The sequence below is a fragment of the Macaca mulatta genome, chromosome 5, assembly GCF_049350105.2.
Source record: "Macaca mulatta isolate MMU2019108-1 chromosome 5, T2T-MMU8v2.0, whole genome shotgun sequence".
Lineage (NCBI taxonomy): Eukaryota > Metazoa > Chordata > Mammalia > Primates > Cercopithecidae > Macaca > Macaca mulatta.
Genome location: NC_133410.1, coordinates 190,365,883 through 190,375,851, shown reverse-complemented (window position 1 = coordinate 190,375,851; position 9,969 = coordinate 190,365,883). Strand labels below are relative to the sequence as shown.

The 9,969-nt window shown below is 39.4% G+C and overlaps 1 pseudogene; it reads left to right on the top strand.

The window, feature by feature from the left end:
• Positions 1-470: 470 nt before the first annotated feature.
• The window catches only part of LOC100427605 (cyclin-H pseudogene), a 32,516-nt pseudogene continuing 23,017 nt past the window's right edge, over positions 471-9,969 (top strand).

Genomic DNA, 9,969 nt, shown 5'->3' with positions numbered 1-9,969 from the left:
CTCCTAAGTAGCTGGGACTGCAGGCGCACGCCACCACGCCCAGCTAATTTGTTTGTATTTTTAGTAGAGACAGGGTTTCACCATATTGGTCAGGCTGGTCTCGAACTCCTGACCTCAGGTGATCCACCCACTTTGGCCTCCCAAAGTGCTAGGATTACAGGTGTGAGCCACTGCACCCAGCCCTGATTCTTAATTATGCAAAATAAAGCACTCAGCACTGAGCGACATTCATTAATCCTGTAATAAATATCTATTTACAAATATGAACTGAGTACTATTACGTGCCAAGCTAGAGTTACATAGCTTGGACATGAACAAGGATATGAATATTTATGCTATGAGGTAAATAGGATACATGACATATGAATGATATAAAACAAATGCATTCGGAACCCAGATCTGGAACGTAACATAATGGCAATGAGGTTTGTCTGAGGCTTCAAGAATAGGGGAGATTTCCATAAGGCCCGATGTCAGTAGAATGTCCTTCAAGAAAATGGAAAGGCATCGGTACAGAGGAGGAAAAACCTGAGATGGACATGAGACTCTGCGATTCGAGAGTTTTGCAGACCACTGGTAGGTAAGTTTGAAGGCCTGGTAAAGGCACCTGATCCAGAAGTGCCCGGCATGCAGAGATGAGCACGTGGGCTTTTATCCAATAGAGAGAGGCCATCTCCTGGCAGCTTTGAGAGTGAAGAGTGGCATGATTGTGAGTGCTTAAGGGGACAAGTGCCATAGTGGAGTCCTGTAGCTGGGCAGAGAGAGACTAGACTGAATTTGCAAGGCTTTATTTTCAGGCATAAGGTAGCCAGGACATGCTCTAGAAAGTAGCAACAGAAATAGAAAACAAAAGAGAAATGAGTTTCTACAAAAGAAGAACTAGCCTAGCAGGCTATGGTGGCTTATAGCTCTTGGGACAGAGCTCGGAGCTTAAGGTGGAGATAAAATGATTACATTTTTCACAATGTAAAGCAGTTGTAATATTTGTCTCATCTTCCTTATTTATAAAATGACACTAATACTTCTACAAACTTCTTTTCTGGGAATACTATTGCCTTTTGAAAACAATCACAAATGTTTTTAGTTCCACAGAGATACAGGTGTTATTAATAAATTGTCTTTTGAATTATACTTCATTTTGCATATCTTGAAAATTACAATAAAACAAATTGAAAATTAAATGTCAATAAAATGACTGCGAGTTTCCTAACTCACTGTGTGTGAGCCATGTGTAATTCAGAAGTCTTATTCAAAGATTCGAGGAAGTCCTTTGATAAATTTCTCAGGAAAGAAGCAGAATCCAACAAGGTCTTTTCTGTTTAATCAAAATACAGAATTTAAGCAAATTAAATTGACTTAACCTAGCATCACATCAACTTAAAACAAATTTTTTTCATTAAAAAATCAACACGTTATATCTCATGTAAGTTTTTCTTCTGAATAAATATGAATTAAAATGCAAAATTTAGTCCCTTCTTTTCTAGCACTCGAACACGAGGATCTTAATAATTTTTGAAAACAAAAACTTCACTAATCTTATGCCATTAGACATCACATTTTTTTCTATTGTTAGAGTTCAAAAAATAAAGAAAAAAGAAAACGAATTGACCTAATATGACCTCTTTCTCATACATTATATTAAAATTTGAAGTTATGCTAAAAACTCTTTTTAAAGCATTGGTCCATCTTTTATTTTCTGTGTTTGATAGTAGACAAATCACTTATTTTCTTATTCAACTCCCATCCATAACAATAATTTAAAACCAGCTAATAAAGATTATGGTTTGTTAGAACTGCTACCGATTAAATCTTAAGTGTCTAATACATATAAATATAAACAGAATGTAATTAGAGCTATTTAAAGAACCAATTTTTAACTGAGATTAACCATACTTTCCATTTGCTGAGGATAAACACTCATAAATGAAACCCATTGCTGAGCAAGAAGCAATTACTTCAGTTTAAAATATTAATATGCACCGCCTTTTAAAAAGCCATGGAAAATCATTTATGTAGTGCACTGTACAGACTCAAGTCATACCCAAAAGGAAGAACGGGATAGCGTTTGAGTCCTAATCGAGAAGCAATCAACTGAGGTACGGCATGTCCTTATCCTCTATGAGGTCCATTAAAGTCTTCCCTTCAATTAGCGCATTGTCCAACATCATATTCCCATGTATGTTTAAGTGTGATTTAAAAGCACACACACAAAACACACACACACACACACAAAGGGGAATTTTACTGTAGAAAAATCAATTTCATCAACCTGTTTCTAGAAATAATTGAGACACATTCATAACCTAATAACTGATTTGAGCATGTTAAATAAAGATAGCCAGGAAGAGAAGGAAATGCAGACATCCCATACACCTTAATTTCACATTTCTCACCTAAAAATACACAAAAAATATATTGAGTCTGATTGAATGCAGCTAACTATTCAATTCTACAGTATTTCTTGTGATACTGTAGGCTGACTAAAAAGCTTGGTTTGGGCTAGAATTAAATTCAGTGTAGTTAAATGCCTGCATTTTTAGTTGCTGATATGAATTAACCACAGGTCAAATCCAGTTACAATGAGCACCATTATCACAAAATGCTTCCAAGCTGGTCCCGAAAGTCTTCAGAATAGGGCTTTGTTAATTTCATCACAGTGACACCCACTAATGGAAGACACAAGATAGACCTCTTAACCCTTGATTTGCTGGAAATGGCTACAGTCTTTGGAAGCCTCTTTGGTTATGTCTCTGAATATAATGCGGTACTAGATGGGGGTGTGAGTATTTCAATGTCAGATGACAAAAGTTCATAGAATAGATTTGTGCTATTAACAGTTCATGGTTGTGAGTATAATTGGTGTACTATTTTAAAATGGGACTTAGTTTATTCATGACAACCAAATTTCAAGGCAGATGAATTTAGTAGATGATTTGCAGTTATGGTGATATGCCTTGAACTGTAAATACAATTTATGATTTTAGGACCACATCTTTTTTTTCTGATTGATAACTGCAAGACAATATATTTATTACTCTTTCTAAAGTTCAATTCAGGAACTTCTAACCTCAGGTTTGATTAGGCTTCAGAAAGGTTCATGCAGTCACACATTTTCTTATTTTATTTTATTTTTTATTATACTTTAAGTTCTGGGATACATGTGCAGAACCTGAAGGTTTGTTACATAGGTATGCACGTGCCATGGTGGTTTGCTGCATCCATCAACCCGTCATCTACATTAGCTACTTCTCCTAATGCTATCCCTCCCCTTGCCCCCGACTCCCTGGCAGGCCCCAGTGTGTTATGTTCCCCTCCCTGTGTCTATGTGTTTTCATCGTTCAACTCCCACTTACGAGTGAAAACATGCGGTGGTTTGTTTTCTGTTCCTGTGTTAGTTTCTTGAGAAACTTCCAGCTTCATCCATGTCCCTGGAAAGGACATGATCTCATTCTTTCTTATGGATGCACAGTATTCCACAGTGTATATGTGCCACATTTTCTTTATCCAGTCTATCATTGATGGGCATTTGGGTTGGTTCCAAGTCTTTGCTATTGTGAATAGTGCTGCCATAAACACACATGTGCATGTGTCTTTATAGCATAATGATTTATAATCCTTTGGGTACATACACAGTAATGGGATCAGTGGGTCAAATGGTATTTCTGGTTCTAGATCCTTGAGGAATCACCACACTGTCTCCCACAATGGTTGAACTAATTTACAGTCCCACCAACAGTGTAAAAGCGTTCCTATTTCTCCACATCCTCTCTAGCATCTGTTGTTTCCTGACTTTTTAATGATCGCCATTCTAACTGGTGTGAGATGGTATCTCATTGTGTGGTTTTGATTTGTATTCCTCTAATGACCAGTGATGATGAGCTTTTTTTTCATATGTTTGTTGGCCACATAAATATCCTCTTTTGAGAAGTGTTGTTCATATTCTTTGCCCACTTTCTGATGGGGTTGTTTTTCTTGTAAAATTGTTTAAGTTTCTTGTAGATTCTGGATATTAGCCCTTTGTCAGATGGATAGATTGCAAAATTTTTCTCCCATTCTGTAGGCTGCCTGTTCACTCTGATGATAGTTTCTTTTGCTGTGCAGAAGCTCTTTACTTTAATTAGATCCCATTTGTCAATTTTGGCTTTTGTTGCCATTGCTTTTGGTGTTTTAGTCATGAAGTCTTTGCACATGCCTATGTCCTGAATGGTATTGCCTAGGTTTTCTTCTAGGGTTTTTATGGGTTTAGGTTTTACATTTAAGTCTTTAAACTGTCTTGAGTTAATTTTTGTATAAGATGTAAGGAAGGGGTCCAGTTTCAGTTTTCTGCATATGACTAGCCAGTTTTTCCAATACCATTTATTAAATAGGGAATCCTTTGCTGATTGCTTGTTTTTGTCAGATTTGTCAAAGATCAGATGGTTGTAGATATGTGGCATTATTTCTGAGGGCTCTGTTCTGTTTCATTGATCTACATATCTATTTTGGTAACAGTACCATGCTGGTTTGGTTACTGTAGTCTTGTAGTATAGTTTGAAGTTAGTTAGCATGATGCCTCTAGCTTTGTTCTTTTTGCTTAGGATTGTCTTGGCTATATGGGCTCTTTTTTTGGTTCCATATGAAATTTAAAGTAGTTTTTTCTAATTCTGTGAAGAAAGTCAATGGTAGCTTGATGGGAATAGCATTGAATCTATAAATTACTTTGGGCAGTGTGGCCATTTTCATGATACTGATTCTTCCTACCCATGAGATGGAATGTTTTTCCATTTGTTTGTGTCTTCTCTGATTTCCTTGAGTACTGGTTTGTAGTTCTCCTTGAAGAGGTGCTTCACATCCCTTGTAAGTTGTATTCCTAGGTATTTTATTCTCTTTGTGGCAATTGTGAATGGGAGTTCACTCATGATTTGGTTCTCTGTCTATTATTGGTGTATAGGAATGCTGTGATTTTTGCACATTGATTTTGTATCTTGAGACTTTGCTGAAGTTGTTTATCAGCTTTAGGATATTTTGGGCTGAGACGATGGGGTTTTCCAAATATACAATTATGTCATCTGCAAACAGAGATAATTTGACTTTCTTCCTGTTGAATACCCTTTATTTATTTCTCTTGCCTGATTGCCCTGGCCAGAACTTCCAACACTATGTTGAATAGGAGTGGTGAGAGAGGGCATTCTTGTCTTGTGCTGGTTTTCAAAGGGAATGATTCCAGCTTTTGCCCATTCAGTATGATATTGGCTGTGGGTTTGCATAAATAGTTCTTATTATTTTGAGATATGTTCCATTAATAGCTTGTTTATTGAGAGTTTTTAGCATGAAGGGGCGTTGAATTTCGCCAAAGGCCTTTTCTGCATCTATTGAGATAATTAGGTGGTTTTTGTCATTGGTTCTGTTTATGTGATGGATTACATTTATTGATTTGTGTATGCTGAACCAGCCTTGCATCCCAGGTATGAAGCCGACTCGATTGTGATGGATAAGTTTTTTGATATGCTGCTAGATTCGGTTTGCCAGTATTTCATTGAAGATTTTGCATCAATGTTCATCAGGGATATTGGCCTGAAATTTTCTTTTTTTGTTGTGTCTCTGCCAGGTTTTGGTATCAGGATGATGCTGGCCTCCAAAATGAGTTAGGGAGGAGTTCCTCTTTTCCTATTGTTTGGAATCGTTTCAGAAGGAATGGTACCAGCTCTTCTTTGTACCTCTGGTAGAATTCGGCTGTGAATCTGTCTGGTCCTGGGCTTTTTGTGGTTGGTAGACTACTAATTACTGCCTCAATTTCAGAACTTTTTATTGGTCTATTCAGGGATTAGACTTCTTCCTGGTTTAGTCTTGGTAGGGTGTATGTGTCCAGGAATTTACCCATTTCTTCTAGATTTTCTAGTTTATTTGCATAAAGGTATTTATAGTATTCTCTGATGATAGTTTGTATTTCTGTGGGATCAGTGGTGACATCCCCTTTATCATTTTTTTATTGTGTCTACTTGATTCTTCTCTCTTTTCTTCTTTATTAGTCTGGCTAGCAGTCTATCTATTTTGTTAACATTTTCAAAAAACCAGCTCCTGGATTCATTGGTTTTTTGAATGGTGTTTCGTGTTCTTATCTTCTTCAGTTCTGCTCTGATCTTACTTATTTCTTGTTTTCCCCTAGCTTTTGATTTTACCTGCTCTTGCTTCTCTAGTTGTTTTAGTTGTGATGTTAGGGTGTTGATTTTGGATATTTCCAGCTTTCTTCTGTGGGCATTTAGTGCTATAAATTTCCCTCTAAACCCTGCTTTAGCTCTGTCCCAGAGATTCTAGAACATTGTGTCTTTGTTCTCACTGGTTTCAAATAACTTATTTCTGCCTTAATCTTGTTATTTACCCAGTAGTCACTCAGGAGCAGGTTGTTCAGTTTCCATGTAGTTGTGCGGTTTTGAATGTGTTTCTTAATCCTGAGTTCTAATTTGATTGCACTGTGGTCTGAGAGACTGTTATGATTTCCATTCTTACGCATTTGCTGAGGAGTGTTTTACTTCCAATTATGGGGTTAATTTTAGAATAAGTGCAATGTGGTGCTGAGAAGAATGTATATTCTGTTGATTTGAGGTGGAGAGTTCTGTAGATGTTTATTAGGTCTGCTTGGTCCAGAGCTGAGTTCAAGTCCTGAATATCCTTGTTAATTTTCTGTCTCATTGATCTGTCTAATATTGACAGTGGGGTGTTAAAGTGTCCCACCATTATTGTGTGGGAGTCTAAGTCTCTTTGTAGTTCTCTAAGAACTTGCTTTATGAATCTGGGTGCTCCTGTATTGAGTGCATATATATTTAGGATAGCTAGCTCTTCTTGTTACATTGATCCCTTTACCATTATGTAATGCTCTTCTTTGTCTTTTTTGATCTTTGTTGGTTTAAAATCTGTTTTATCAGAGACTAGGATTGCAATTCCTGCCTTTTTTTGTTTGTTTGTTTGTTTTTGCTTTCCATTTGCTTGGTAAATATTCCTTCATCCCTTTATCGTGAGCTTACGTGTGTCTTTGCATGTGAGATGGGTCTCCTGAATACAGCACACTGATGGGTCTTGACTATTCAATTTGCCAGTCTATGTCTTTTAATTGGGGCATTTAGCCCATTTACATTTAAGGTTAATATTGTTATGTGTGAATTTGAACCTGTCATTATGATGCTAGCTGGTTATTTTGCCAGTTAGTTTATGCAGTTTTTTCATAGTGTTGATGGTCTTTGCAATTTGGAATGTTTTTACAGTGGCTGGTACTGGTTTTTCCTTTCCATATTTAGTGCTTCCTTCAGGAGCTTTTGTAAGGTAAGCCTAGAGGTGACAAAATCTCTCAGCATTTGCTTGTCTGTAAAGGATTTTATTTCTCCTTTGCTTATGAAGCTTAGCTTTGCTGGACATGAAATTCTGGTTTGAAATTCTTTAAGAATGTTGAATATTGGCCCTCCACTCTCTTTTGGCTTGCAGGGTTTCTGCAGAGAGATCCACTGTTAGTCTGATGAGCTTCCCTTTGTGGGTAACCCGACCTTTCTCTCTGGCTGCCCTTAACATTTTTTCCTTCATTTCAACCTTTGTGAATCTGAAAATTATGTGTCTTGGAGTTGCTCTTCTTGAGGAGTATCTTTGTGGTGTTCTCTTTATTTCCTGAGTTTGAATATTGGCCTGTCTTGCTAGGCTGGGGAAGTTCTCCTGGATAATATCCTGAACAGTGTTTTCCAGCTTGGTTCCATTCTCCTCATCACTTTCAGGCACACCAATCAAACATAGGTTTGGTCTTTTCACATATTCCCATACTTCTTGGTGACTTTGTTCATTCCTTTTCATTCTTTTTTTTTTCTAATCTTGTCTTCATGCTTTATTTCATCAAGTTGATCTTCAGTTTCCTATATCCTTTCTTCTGCTTGATCAGTTTGGCTATTGATACTTGTGTATGCTTCACGAAGTTCTTGTGCTGTGTTTTTCAGCTCCATCAGGTCATTTATGTTCTTCTCTAAACCGGTTATTCTATTTAGCAATTCGTCTACTCTTCTTTCAAGGTTGTTAGCTTCCTTGCATTGGGTTAGAACATGCTCCTTTAGCTCAGAGGAGTTTGTTATTACCCACCTTCTGAAGCTTACTTCTGTTAGCTCATCAAACTCATTCTCCATCCAGTTTTGTTCCCTTGCTGGTGAAGAACTGTGATCCTTTGGAGGAGAATAGGCGTTCTGGTTTTTGGAATTTTCAGCCTTTTTACACTGGTTTTTCCTCATCTTCGTGGATTTATCTACCTTTGGTCTTCGATGTTGATGACCTTTGGATGGGCTTTTTTTGTGGACGTCCTTTATGTTGATGTTGATTCTATTCCTTTCTGTTTGTTAGTTTTCCTTGTTACAATCAGGCCTCTCTGCTGCAGGTCACTGGAGTTTGCTGGAGGTCCACTCCAGACCCTGTTTGCCTGGGTATCACCAGACGAGCCTGCAGAACAGCAAAGATTTCTGTCTGTTTCTTCCTCTGGAAGCTTTGTCTCAGAGGGGAACCCACCAGATACCAGTTGGAGCTCTCCTGTATGAGGTGTCTGTCAATCCATGCTGGGAGGTGTCTCCCAGTTAGGAGGCATGGGGGTCAGGGACCCACTTGAGGAGGCAGTCTGTCCCTTAGCAGAGCTTGAGCACTGTGCTGAGAGAGCCGCTGCTCTCTTCAGAGCAGGAAGGCAGGAATATTTAAGTCTGTTGAAGCTGTGCCCACAGCTGCCCCTTCCCCCAGGTGCTCTGTCCCAGGGAGATGGGGGTTTTATCTATAAGCCCCTGACTGGGGCTGCTGCCTTTCTTTCAGAGACACCCTGCCCAGAGAGGAGGAATCTAGAGAGGCAGTCTGGCTACAGTGGCTTTGCTGAGCAGTTGTGGTCTCCACCCAGTTTGAACTCCCTGGTGGCTTTATTTACACTGTGAGGGGAAAACACCTACTCAGGCCTCAGTAATGGCAAACGCCCCTCCCCCCACCAAGCTGGAGCTTCCCAGGTCAACTTCAGACTGCTGTGCTGGCAGTGAGAACTTCAAGCCAGTGGATCTTGGCTTGCTGGGCTCCGCAGGGGTGGGATCTGCTGGGTTCCATGGGTGGTAGCCCACTTGGTTCCCTGGCTTCAGTCCCCTTTCCAGGGAAGTGAATGGGTCTGTCTCACTGGCATTCCAGGCGCCACTGGGGTATGAAAAAAAACTCCTACAGCTAGCTTGGTGTCTGCCCAAACAGTTGCCTGGTTTTGTGCTTGAAACCCGGGGCCCTGGTGGCGTAGGCACCCCAGGGAATCTCCTGGTCTGTGGGTTGCGAAGACCATGGGAAAAGTGTAGTATCTGGGCTGGAGTGTACCGTTCCTCACAGCACAGTCCCTCACGGCTTCCCTTGCCTCGGGGAGGGAGTTCCCAGACCCCTTACACTTCCTGGGTAAGGCGATGCCCCACCCTGCTTCTGCTTGCCCTCCATGGGCTGTACCCACTGTCTAACCAGTCCCAATGAGATGAGCTGGGTACCTCAGCTGGCAATGCAGAAATCACCGCCTTCCGCATTGATTTTTCTGGGAGCTGTAGACCGGAGTTGTTCCTATTTGGCCATTTTGCCAGCCACACCAGGACCATATCTTTTGATACCATTTAAAAAGTTATAATCAATTATTTTTATTCTGAATTATAGAAAGCTCCATTTTCATTAAAGGTAGGGAAGTGCAACAGCTTCGAGGACCGGGATTTAAAACAGCAACAAAACCCCCAAACCCAAAAAACCTTAGCAGGGAGATTTTACGATTGGTCTTAGACAAACTTACCAAGCAAGGATGCCAGTCTCAATTTTCTTCAATGATCTATTCTGTCCTGACACACAGAAACATCACAAGGTTCTTTGGGTTGCTGGACATATCCCCATCCTACCGTACATAGTTTTATGTTACTTTAGCTAAGTTTCTTGCCTCAACAGAACTTTCTTCTCTTCTTTATTTTCTGGCAGTATTTTCTC